The sequence below is a fragment of the Zea mays genome, chromosome 8 (genome assembly GCF_902167145.1).
Source record: "Zea mays cultivar B73 chromosome 8, Zm-B73-REFERENCE-NAM-5.0, whole genome shotgun sequence".
Classification (NCBI taxonomy): domain Eukaryota; kingdom Viridiplantae; phylum Streptophyta; class Magnoliopsida; order Poales; family Poaceae; genus Zea; species Zea mays.
Window position 1 is genome coordinate 25,586,052 of NC_050103.1, and position 12,974 is coordinate 25,599,025.

Sequence of the window (12,974 nt, forward strand, 5' to 3'; positions counted from 1 at the left end):
CTTGGCTGCTGTCATCCTCACTCTGTTGAGTGGTACAGCAGTCAGAGCGATGCAGGCGGCGCTGTCTTCTTGTCAGGTCGGTCAGTGGAGCGGCGAAGTGACTGCGGTCACTTTGGCTCTGTCAACTGAAGAGCGCTCGTCAGGATAAGGTGTCAGGCGATCCTTGCATTAAATGCTCCTGCGATACGGTCGGTCGGCGTGGCGATCTGGCCAAGGTTGCTTCTCGGCGAAGACTGGGCCTCGGGCGAGCCGAAGGTGTGTCCGTTGCTTGAGGGGGCCCTCGGGCGAGACGTGAATCCTCTGGGGTCGGCTGCCCTTGCTCGAGGCTGGGCTCGGGCGAGGTGAGATCGTGTCCTTTGAGTGGACTGAGCCTTGACCTTAATCGCACCCATCAGGCCTTTGCAGCTTTGTGCTGATGGGGGTTACCAGGTGAGATTAGGAGTCTTGGGGGTACCCATAATTATGGTCCCCGACAGTAGCCCCCGAGCCTCGAAGGGAGTGTTGATACTCACTTGGAGGCTTTCGTCGCACTCTTTTGCAAGGGGACCGGCCTTTCTCGGTTGCGTTTCGTTCCTATGGGTGCGTGCGAGCGCACCCGCCGGGTGTAGCCCCCGAGGCCTCAAAGGAGTGGTTTGACTCCTTCGAGGTCTTAGTGCGTTTCGTGATGCTTTGGCCGGTCTGGTTGTTCCCTCATGCGAACTGGCCGTAGCCCGGGTGCATAGTCGAGTCCCAAGTTCTTGGGCTGGTATGTTGACGCTGTCAACGGTTTGGCCGGAGCCGGGTTTGCGAGAGCAGCCCCCGAGCCTCCGCACAGAGCGAGAGGACGGTCAAGGACAGACTCGGCTTTTTTCATACGCCCCTGCGTCGCCTTTCCGCAAGGAGGAGGGGGGAAAGCGCCATGTTGCCCTTGGAGGGTGCCGAACATGGTGTCTCCAGTGAGTTGCTAACGGGTAATCCAAGTGGACGCCCGTGCCCCATTCGTTAGGGGTTGGCTAGTGGCCCGGAGGCGCGCTCCAAAAGTACCTGCGGGTGATTTGCCGGACCCGGTCCCCTTTTGACGGGGTCCGAGCGCTCGATGCCTCCCTCTGGTGGGATTCCGTTACAAAATCGTTCCCGTTGGTCTCGGAAATGTCCTAGGGTACCTCAGGAGCGTAGCCCGAGCCTTGGTTATGTATCGAACGTACCCAGGGTCATCCCTCGCTCTGCGTCTGAGGCGGCTGTCGAACCCTTCGGGGCCAGCCTACGAACCCCTAATCAGTAGTGGGCGTGGAGCCCGAGTGGCCTGAGGCGGCCGTTGAACCCTTCCGAGGGGCCAGCCTTCGAACCTCTGACCAGTAGTGGGCGCGGAGCCCGAGTGCTCTGAGGCAGCTGTTGAACCCTTCCGAGGGGCCAGCCTTCGAACCTCTGATCAGTAGGGGGGCTCGGGGCCCGCTTCCTTCGCGGAGAAGGATCCCTTTCGGAGTATCCCCTTTCCCGATCCCTGTGGCAAGAGAGAGAAAGAGGAAGTGGAAAAGGATACGAAATCGAATGACGTGGCGCACCTTTTTTGACACGGTCATCATGGCGGAGGTGAAACGTCGCCTGCTTCGCCTGCCAAAGGTGCCGCCTGTCCTGCCGCAGAGTTAATGCGACGGGACGAGTGGTTCGCAGGGCGGCCGTTGTGCGTGCGCGAGCCGATCGAGGAACGGAACACGGGCGCGTCGTCTTCACGCCGTGGGAAAGGGTTCTCTCGCTGTCCCAGGAGGGGCGTGAGCTTGCTGATGACTTGACTGCTGCTTCCGCTCGCCTGTCACCGCCATTACTGCTGGCCCATTTCTGGCCGTATCGACCGTCGCGCCTTCTCCCGCGGCTGACCGACCCGTGACCAATGTGCTCGGTTGGCACTGTCGGGTCATGCGCAGGGTTGCCTCGAGTCGCGGCACTGGTTCCGCAGTCGAGGAGGCGCGGTACTGGCGCGAGTGGCGGTGCAGTTTCTCACGTAGTAACCAGCGCGCCGGTTACATGACGCGTGGGCCTGAGCCTCCATGCTGGACGCGTCGAAGTCGAAAGGGTGCGCCCCCTTGGTGCGGTTGCATGCCGCCTGCATGGCGGTCCGCTCTTTCACCCACTGGTCTGGGCGAAAGTGGAGAAGCGCTTGTAACCGCTGGGCAGTTACGCGCACTGCGCGCGGCGGTTTGGCTTCTTCCGCCTTGGGCCAGCTTGCATGACGCGTGGGGCCCAACCCCCATGTCGTAGGGGGAGGACCTTGGAGCGTGGTTGAGAAGACTTGGTCCGCGACGGCTGAGGACGCAAGTGGGGAGAGTTGCCTTTAAAAGGAGGGTGACCCCCTGGAAGGCAACCATGTCTTCGTACTCCCTTCATGCATCGCATCCTTCAACCTTCCGAGCCCCCGGATGGGGAACACTCGCGTCGCTTTCGTCTTGTCGTCGTTGGAGGAACGCAACTTCGCGGAAGTTGGTACCTTTCAGCCATCGTTCGGCTTCAAGGATTTTCATCAGGCAGCCCGGCCGCATCCCCTCGCCGGTGGTCACCCAAGACGGTGACCACCAGTTCGATGGTGGGGAGAAGCAAGCTGGGCTGCAGCCTCTGCCCCTCCCTCAGCTTCAAGGATGTTCATCATCAGTGCTGGGGAGGGGAGTGCGCCGAGTTGGGGCTTGTCTCCACGCGGGCAGCGGCCCACTCCTTCCCTCAGTGATCGGGGGGAAGGGCGTTCGCCGTTCGTGGCGCTGGCAGCTACCGTGTCTCCGGCTCTCCGGCCTGAGCGGCTTCAGCGCTACTTCCGGTGCCACCTCCCACCGATGCAGCCGGAAGAGGTTTCTCTGCCGATGAGATAGCCGGCGCCACCCGCGGACTGACCTCCAACTCTACGGCCTTCTGCATGTCCTCGCCCCTTGGGCGGGGACGCGGGCAAGGGCCTTGTTGCAGCAGTGTCTGTCTTGAGGTCATCGCTGCTGCTGTTTGGCCGCCCGGGGCGGAAGTCGTTGTCGCTGCTGCCGGAGCGGGCGGCGGTGAGCCACCTGGAGTCTCGTCGGTGTTCTATTGCTCCGCAGGCCCTCCAACGTGGGGGGTTGTTCGTAGCTGCGGAGGTGGAATCGGAGTTCCGCTTGTAATGGCACCTTGATTGCCGGTGTCTGTTCATTATGGCTGTCGGGGCCTGAACATGTATGTATTTTTGGCATGAAGCCGTGTTTTTTCCTCATTTTGAGCACTAGGACTCGCCTGTCGGCTAACTGAACCGCTTCACCATGTGTGAGTTGCCTCGTGCGAAGGTGACGAGTGAGGTATCCGTATCCCAGAGGCGTAGGAGTCCCTCGGCTCGGTCGGCCTTGCCGCCCGAGGCTTCTCTTGCTTAGTTAAAGGAACCATCGGTCGCTCTGCGGTGAGCCAGAGCCGAGGGCAGCGGTGTTAGCGTGGACAGAGGCAGAGTTGGCTCGAAAAGAAGACTTCGTCGGCCAGAGCCTGGCCGTGCCGTCCACTGGTGGGACCAGCGCCGGAGTCGGGTTGCCGAGGCCATGAGACGGACTGGTGTCCTCAGGGTACAGCTGGCTGAGGCCTCGGGGCGGCCGGCCGAGCCGTCTGCTTGGGCCAGATTCCTGGAGGAGACCCTGGCGGTGATGGCCCGGGCGTGGTGCTGATGTCGTCCTTCGGAGCGGAGATCCTCCGACCGCGTTGCCGTCCGAGGCTCGGTCGGACTTCGCCGAAGGTGGAGTTGACGCCGAGGGTGCTGCTGCTCCCCCTCCATCGACGTCTAAGCCTGCAGGATCAGTTCGCCTGTAGTGTGCATATGTTTTTTGCGGCCGCCGAGGCCCAAACATACTGTGGTCGCGTTGTAAAGCTGTGTTTCTTTTCCTCTTGTTTTGAGTATCTGGACTTATTTGTCGGTGACAGAATTGTTTGTCCGAGCGAGAGTTACTTTTCACGAAAGGTGATGAGTGAGGTATCCGTATCCTGGAGGCGTAGGAGTCCCTCGGCTCGGTCGGCCTTGCCGCTTACGTGTACTCTTACTCGTCCGTAGGATTCTGCTATCGATATAGTCGAGAAGGCATGAAAAATCGTTTCGGCAGAAGAGTTTCCGAGCATTAAGACTTGTTCGGTCAGCGGAATCGCTTATCCGAGCGTGAGTTACTTATCGCAGAAGGTGATGAGTGAGGTATCCGTATCCCGGAGGCGTAGGAGTCCCTCGGCTCGGTTGGCTTTGGCTGCTTACGTGTACTCCGTCGTTTTCAGGATCCCACTTTCGAAGTAGTCAAAAAGCACGAAAGTCGTTCTGGCAGAAAGACTTTTTCCGAGGAAAATTTTGACGCAGAGGGGGTGCCCCCCTTCTAGCCCCCGAGGGAGGGTCGGGCTTTGCCGAGGCAAGGCTGACCCTTCCTTGATGGTTAGACTTTGTATGTGAACAAGGTGTACAAACGACTTGAAAGCATCTTAAGGGTAGAAGCGATGTAGCTGTCGGATGTTCCAAGCGTTGTTGTAGACCTCGCCTTGACTGTTGGCCAGCTTGTATGTCCCGGGCTTCAGAATCTTGGCGATGATGAATGGCCCTTCCCAGGGAGGCGTGAGCTTGTGCCGCCCTTGGGCGTCTTGTCGCAGCCGAAGCACCAAGTCACCCACTTGGAGGTCTCGGGACCGAACCCCTCGGGCGTGGTAGCATCGCAGGGACTGCTGATACCGCGCCGTGTGTAGTAAGGCCATGTCCCGAGCTTCTTCCAGCTGGTCTAGTGAGTCTTTTCGGTTGGTCTGATTGCTTTGGTCGTCGAACGCCCTCGCCCTCGGGAACCATATTCTAAGTCTGTGGGCAAGATGGCCTCGGCCCCATAGACTAGAAAGAACGGTGTGAAGCCCGTGGCTCGGATCGGTGTTGTCCTCAGACTCCAGACCACCGAGGCGAGTTCCTTCATCCATCGCCTGCCGAACTTGTTGAGGTCGTTGTAGATCCTCGGCTTGAGTCCTTGCAGAATCATGTCGTTGGCACGTTCTACCTGCCCATTCGTCATGGGGTGAGCCACGGTGGCCCAGTCCACCCGGATGTGATGATCCTCGCAGAAGTCCAGGAACTTTCTGCCGGTGAACTGGGTGCCGTTGTCGGTGATGATGGAGTTTGGGACCCCAAAGCGATGGATGATGTTGGTGAAGAATGCCACTGCCTGTTCGGACCTGATGCTGTTTAGGGGTCGGACCTCGATCCACTTGGAGAATTTGTCGATGGCGACCAGCAGGTGCGTGTAGCCCCCGGGTGCCTGCAAGGGACCAACGAGGTCCAAACCCCACACAACAAACAACCAAGTGATGGGTATTGTTTGTAGAGCCTGAGCGGGCAGGTGGGTCTGCCTCGCGTAGAATTGACACCCTTGGCAGGTGCGGACAATTCTAGTATCGTCGGCCACCGCAGTCGGCCAGTAGAAACCTTGTCGGAAAGCATTTCCAACAAGGGCTCGAGGCGCTGCGTGATGACCGCAAGCCCCCGAGTGTATCTCTTGTAATAACTCCTGGCCTTCGGCGATGGATATGCATCATTGGAGGATGCCTGAGGGGCTACGGTGGTAGAGCTCCTTTCCGTCCCCCAGCAAGACGAACGACTTGGCGTGCCGCGCCAGTCGCCGAGCTTTGGCTCGGTCGAGGGGTAGCTCTCCTCTGTGGAGATATTGCAGGTACGGGGTCTGCCAGTCTCGATTAGGCGGGACCCCATTCTGCTCTTCCTCGACACGCAGTGCCTCACCCTCGGGGCCGAGGGTGCCTCGGGCAGGGCCGAGGCCTTCTCGGGCTCGAGCGTGTCGTCGGTCTTGACTGAGGGTTGATGTAGGTCTCGGGAGAAGACGTCGGGAGGAACCGTTGTCCGTCCCGAGGCTATCTTAGCCAGCTCGTCCGCAGTCTCGTTGTATCGTCGGGCGATGTGGTTGAGCTCGAGCCCGTAGAACTTGTCCTCTAGGCGCCGAACTTCATCGCAGTAGGCTTCCATCTTTGGGTCGCGGCAGTGGGAGTTCTTCATGACTTGGTCGATGACAAGCTGCGAGTCACCGCGAGCGTCGAGGTGTCGGACCCCTAGCTCGATGGCGATGCGCAACCCGTTGACCAGAGCCTCGTACTCAGCCATGTTGTTGGATGCCGGGAAATGGAGGCGCAGCACGTAGCGGAGGTGCTTCCCGAGGGGCGAGATGAAGAGCAGGCCCGCGCCTGCCCCTGTTTTCATCAGCGACCCGTCGAAAAACATGGTCCAGAGTTCCGGTTGGATCGGAGCTGCTGGAAGCTAGGTGTCGACCCATTCAGCCACAAAGTCCGCCAAGACTTGAGACTTGATGGCCTTCCGAGGGGCGAACGAGATTGTCTCGCCCATGATTTCCACCGCCCACTTTGCAATCCTACCCGAGGCCTCTCGGCACTGGATGATCTCCCCAGGGGGAAGGATGACACCACAGTCACTGGATGAGACTCGAAGTAGTGTCGCAACTTCCACCGCGTCAGAATCACCGCGTACAGCATCTTCTGAATTTGTGGGTAGCGGATCTTGGTCTCGGACAGTACCTCACTGATGAAGTAGACCGGCCTCTGGACGGGCAATGCATGCCCTTCTTCTCGTCTCTCAACCACGATCGCGGCGCTGACCACCTGAGTGGTAGCGGCGACGTAGATCAAGAGGGCTTCTCCGGCAGCGGGAGGCACCAAGATGGGTGCATTCGTGAGGAGCGCCTTCAGGTTCCCGAGGGCTTCCTCGGCCTCAGGGGTCCAAGTGAAGCGCTCGACCTTTCTTAAGAGGCGGTACAGAGGTAGGCCTCTTTCGCCGAGGCGCGAGATGAAGCGGCTCAGAGCCGCAAGGCATCCCATGACCCTCTGTACGCCTTTCAAGTCCTTGATGGGCCCCATGTTGGTGATGGCCGCGATTTTCTCCGGGTTGGCCTCGATCCCCCGCTCGGAGACAATGAACTCCAATAGCATGCCTCGGGGGACTCCGAAGACGCACTTCTCGGGATTGAGTTTTACGCCTTTCGCCTTGAGACACCGGAATGTCGTTTCAAGGTCGAAGAGGAGATCGGAGGCTTTCCTCGTCTTGACTACGATGTCATCGACGTAAGCCTCGACCGTTCGACCAATGTGTTCGCCAAACACGTGGTTCATGCACCTTTGGTATGTCGCACCCGCATTCCTCAAACCAAATGGCATAGTAACGTAGCAGTACATGCCAAAAGGTGTGATGAAAGAAGTCGCGAGCTGGTCGAACTCTTTCATCCTGATTTGGTGATACCCTGAGTAGGTATCGAGGAAAGACAGGGTTTCGCACCCAGCAGTGGAATCTACGATTTGATTGATGCGAGGCAGAGGGTAGGGAACCTTCAGACATGCTTTGTTTAGACCAGTGTAGTCTACACACATCCGCCATTTCCCTCCTTTCTTTCTCACAAGCACAGGGTTGGCAAGCTATTCGGGATGGAATACCTCTTTGATGAACCCTACAGCCATCAGCTTGTGAATCTCCTCACCTATGGCTCTGCGCTTTTCTTCGTCGAATCGGCGCAGAGGCTGCTTCACGGGTCGGGCTCCAGCTCGGATATCCAGCGAGTGCTCGGCGACATCCCTCGGTATGCCAGGCATGTCCGAGGGACTCCACGCAAAGACTTCGGCATTCGCGCGGAGAAAGTCGACGAGCATTGCTTCCTATTTGGGGTCAAGCTCAGAGCCGATCCATATCTGCTTGGAGGCGTCGTTGCTGGGGTCGAGAGGGACGGACTTAACCGTCTCTGTTGGCTCGAAGTTGCCAGCATGGCGCTTCACGTCTGGCGCCTCCTTGGAGAGGCTCTCCAGGTCGGCGATGAGGGCCTCGGATTCGGCGAGGGCCTCGGCGTACTCCATGCACTCCACGTCACATTCGTACGCATGTCGGTACGTGGGGCCAATGGTGATGACCCCGTTGGGGCCCGACATCTTGAGCTTGAGGTAGGTGTAGCTGGGGACGGCCATGAACTTGGCGTAGCACGGCCTCCCCAGCACCGCGTGGTAGGTTCCTCAGAACCCGACCACCTCGAACGTGAGGGTTTCCCTTCGGAAGTTGGAGGGAGTCCCGAAGCAGACGGGCAGATCGAGTTGTCCGAGGGGTTGGACGCGTTTCCCGGGGATGATCCCGTGAAAAGGCGCCGCGCCTGCCCGGACCGAGGACAGATCGATCCGCAGGAGCCCGAGGGTCTCGGCGTAGATGATGTTGAGGCTGCTGCCTCCGTCCATGAGGACCTTGGTGAGCCTGACATTGCCGATGACGGGGTCGACAATGAGCGGATATTTCCCTGGGCTCGGCGTGCAGTCGGGGTGGTCGCCCTGGTCGAAGGTGATGGGCTTGTCGGACCAGTCTAGGTAGACTGGCGCCGCCACCTTTACCGAGCAGACCTCCTGACGCTCTTGCTTGCGGTGCCGAGCCAAGGCGTTCGCCACTGGCCCACCGTAGATCATGAAGCAGTCATGGACCTCGGGGAACTCCTCTGCCTTGTGATCCTCCTTCTTGTCGTTGTTGTGGGCCCTGCCACCTTCCGCAGGTGGCCCGGCCTTATGAAGGTGGCGCCGAAGCATGACGCACTCCTCAAGGGTGTGCTTGACGGGTCCGTGATGATAGGGGCACGGCTCCTTGAGCATCTTGTCGAAGAGATTGGCACCTCCGAGAGGTTTCCGAGGGTTCTTGTACTCAGCGGCGGCGACAAGGTCCGCGTCGGCGGCGTCGCATTTCGCTTGCGACTTCTTCTTGCCCTTCTTCTTGGTGCCACGCTGAGTGGACGCCTCGGGGACATCTTCCGGCAGGCGGCCCTGGGGCTGCTTGTCCTTCCGGAAGATGGCCTCAATCGCCTCCTGGCCAGAGGCGGACTTGGTGGCGATGTCCATCAGCTCGCTTGCCCTGGTGGGGGTCTTGTGACCCAGCTTGCTCACCAGGTCGCGGCAGGTGGTGCCGGCGAGGAACGCGCCGATGACGTCCGAGTCGGTGACGTTTGGCAGCTCGGTGCGCTGCTTCGAGAATCGCCGGATGTAGTCCCGCAGAGACTCTCCCGCCTGCTGGCGGCAGCTGCGGAGATCCCAGGAGTTCCCAGGGCGCACGTACATGCCCTGGAAGTTGTCGGCGAAGGCTTGGACCAGGTCGTCCCAGTTGGAGATCTGCCCCGGAGGCAGATGCTCCAGCCAGGCTTGAGCGGTGTCGGAGAGGAACAGGGGGAGGTTGCGGATGATGAGGTTGTCATCGTCCGTTCCACCCAGCTGGCAGGCCAGTCGGTAGTCCGCGAGCCACAGTTCCGGCCTCGTCTCCCCCGAGTACTTTGTGATGGTAGTCGGGGTTCGGAACCGGGTCAGGAACGGCGCCCATCGTATGGCCCGGCTGAAAGCCTGCGGACCGGGTGGTTCGGGCGAGGGACTCCGATCCTCCCCGCTGTCGTAGCGTCCCCCACGCCTGGGGTGGTAGCCTCGGCGCACCCTCTCATAGAGGTGGGCTCGACGGCTGCTAGAGATGTCAATGGGGAATTCTCCACCGGGTTATAGCATCCCATACCCGTCTCCATCATGTTTGATCCATCCCCATACCCATCCCCATACCCATCATGGGTGCAAAACTCATCCCATACCCATACCCATTCGGGTTTCGGGTCCCCAATGGGTCCCCATCCCCAATTAAGGTATAACTAGGTATTAACAGGTAGCACAAACTATCTAGATTTCATACATCACCACATCGGCAAGCACTCATCCACGAACCATGATCCATTCATCCATGCATCAGAAAAAATAAGTACTTCGGGACCGATAGAAGAAATGGAGAAATGGAGTTTGCTCACCTTCCTTGCTCACCATCTGAGTTCGTTGGCGTCTGAGAATCCATGGTTGTCACCGTCATCTGGGCAGGGCGTAGCATATGGCTGGTTATTTTAGGGTTTTGTTTTTTGCTAGTCTGCTAGTTGCCTTGCCGTTTTGCCTTATTGGGCTAGGACCTGGGGCCTGGTGCGCTGCCGTGCTAGGCTTGGTGGCTGGCTCGGCCTCAACTCATTCATACAAACATGACACGTGTACACGTATGAAATACCCATGGGTAATCGGGTTCGGATTATTGCTTCCCAAACCCATACCCATTTACCCAATGGGTGTAGATTTTGTCCCATATCCGTACCCATGGGGACAATTTTTGTCCCATACACGTACCCTAATAGGGGAATTCCCCACGGGTTAGCGGGTATCGGGTCCCCATTGACATCTCTAACGGCTGCGGTGGTGGTGCTCGTTGCCGAGGCAACCCGGGGTCGCAGGCGTCGTGTTGCGCGTGCGCCCGGTGTGGACCGAGGCTTCCCGCATAAATCGGGAAGTCGCAGCGCGATGCTCCTAGGGGTACCCTTGCCTTCGGGAGGCAGAGCTTTCGGCCCGTCGGACCGTGGCATCCTCCAAGAGATTCTTGAGCTCTCCCTGGATACGCCGCCCTTCGGTGGTCGATGGTTCCGGCATCGCGCGGAGAAGTAGTGCTGCTGCAGCCAGGTTCTGGCCGACCCCACTGGAAGCCGGTGGTGGCCTTGCCCTGATGTCGTCGGTAATGCGTGCTGGATGCCCTGGGGTAGATGAAGCGCTTCTCCAGCTGGCGCTTGGTCTGCCCATTCCTGCCCGATGTTCCGTCGGAACGGATCAAGTGTTCCTGCTCCCTCGTCGAGCCTGGCCTGCATCTCGCGGATATGCTCGAGCTGTGCATCCTGACCCCCCGCAGGGACTGGGACTACAGCTAGCTCCCGAAGGATGTCAACGCGAGGCGTAGGCCTAGGGGGATCGCCGTTTTCCGGCATACCAAGATGGTTGCCTTCGCCGGGACCCCCTAGATCGACGTGGAAACATTCACGACTTGGTCCGCAGTCCTCGTCGCCGAAGCTACGGCTACAGTCGGAACAATCGAAGAGGCAGTAGTCGCATGCGGTCATGAAGTCCCGCATGGCACTGGGGTTACCGAGCCCAGAGAAATCCCAACAAAAGTCGGGCTCATCATCTTCCTCGGAACCCGAGGGTCCGTAGGTCGAGACGGCCGTCAGCCGGTCCCAGGGTGACCGCATATGATACCCTGGAGGGTTTGAACATGCCTTTATAAAAGCGTCCACCAAAGCGGGGTCGCTCGGTGGGTCGCAGCTGGATCTAAAAGGCACGAGATGGGAACCGGTCGGTACCTCTTGGTCGACAGGCGGTGACGAAGTCGCGTCAGGGGCGGACTGCACCGTCGTCTCAGGTACGATGGTGACGCCCAGTAAGTCCCTCGCTAGCGTGCTGGCGTCGTTCGTTCGCTTAGAGTTGGCGTGTTGCGGGGAAACGGCACTCGTCTTCGTCTCAGACGCGAGGTCATCGCCCGACGTGTCCCCCGTTTGGGCGCCGGCGCCGTTGACTCGCTCGACAGCCGACGAGGTGCCACCTCCTGCTTGGCCATGGCTACCTCGCCTCCTCCTCCATCGGCGGAGGAGGCGACGAGACAAACCCGAATGTTGTTCTTCCGCCATGTGGGGAAGACGTCGTTGATTCCGCCGCCGGCGGGCGGGCTGACGGCCGCCATTGTCACTGTCGCGCGGCGGAGGAAGGAGTATCATGTCGTAGCTGCCGTCGAGGGACATGAACTCAAGACTCCCGAAACGGAGCGTCGTCCTGGGTTGAAGAGGTTGCGGGAGACTACCCATCTGGAGCTTGACGGGAAGTTGTTCGTCAACACGCAGCAGGCCCCTACCTGGCGCGCCAACTGTCGGCGTTTCGACCCCGGGGGGTCCCTGGACCGACGAGTAAATTGTCGCCGCGTGTCCCAGCCCAGATGGGTCAGCGCAAGACGGAGCACGAAGGGGGGAAAAGGGAGACAGGCGAAAGGGGAAACCGCAGCCTTCGTGTTGTCCTGCGCCCAGATTGGGTGCGCTTGCAGTAAGGGGTTACAAGCGTCCGCGTGGGAGAGAGCGAGAGACTTTACGCGTCGGCCCGTTCTCCCGCGCGGCCAACCTTCTCGTACGAGAGCCCTGGACCTTCCTTTTATAGGCGTAAGGAGAGGGCCCAGGTGTACAATGGGAGATGTAGCAGTGTGCTAACGTGTCTAGCAGAGAGGAGCTAGAGCCCTAAGTACATGCCGTCGTGGCAGCCGGAGAGGTTTTGGCACCCTGTTCATGTGATGTCGTGGCCGTTGGAGGAGCTCTGGAGCCTTGTGGAAGGACAGCTGTCGGGGCTGTCGAGTCCTTGCTGACATCTCCTTGCTTCCGTAAGGGGCTGAGAGCCGCTGTCTTCATGGAGCACGCGGGGCGCCATCATTATTTGTTTACCGGGGCGAGCCAGACGGGACGCCGGTCTTGTTCCCCGTAGCCTGAGCTAGCTAGGGGTAGGGTAATGATGGCCCCCCCTATGACGTGGTCGATCAGAGCCCTAGGTCGGGCGAGGCGGAGGCTCCTCCAAGGTTGAGGTCGAGTCTGTCTTCCGAGGTCGAGGTCGAGTCTGAGCCCTGGGTCGGGCGAGGCAGAGACCGTCGTCCGAGGCCAAGGCTGAGTCCGAGCCCTGGGCTCGGGCGAGGCGGAGACCGTCGTCTTTCGGAGCCGAGGCTGAGTCCGAGCCCTGGGGTCGGGCGAGGCGGAGTTCGTCGTCTTCCGGGGGCCGAGGCTGAGTCCGAGCCCTGGGGTCGGGCGAGGCGGAGTTCGTCGTCTTCCGGAGCCAAGGCTGAGCCCGAGCCCTGGGGTCGGGCGAGGCGGAGTTCATCGTCCGAGGCCAAGACGGGGGCCGAGCCCTAGGGTCGGGCGAGGCGGAGTTTCCTATGGCGCCCGTGACCGGACTTGGCTGCTGTCAGCCTCACTCTATCGAGTGGTACAGCAGTCGGAGCGACGCAGGCGGCGCTGTCTTCTTGTCAGGTCGGTCAGTGGAGCGGCGAAGTGACTGCGGTAACTTCGGCTCTGTCGACTGAAGAGCGCTCGTCAGGATAAGGTGTCAGGCGATCCTTGCATTAAATGCTCCTGCGATACGGTCGGTTGGTGTGG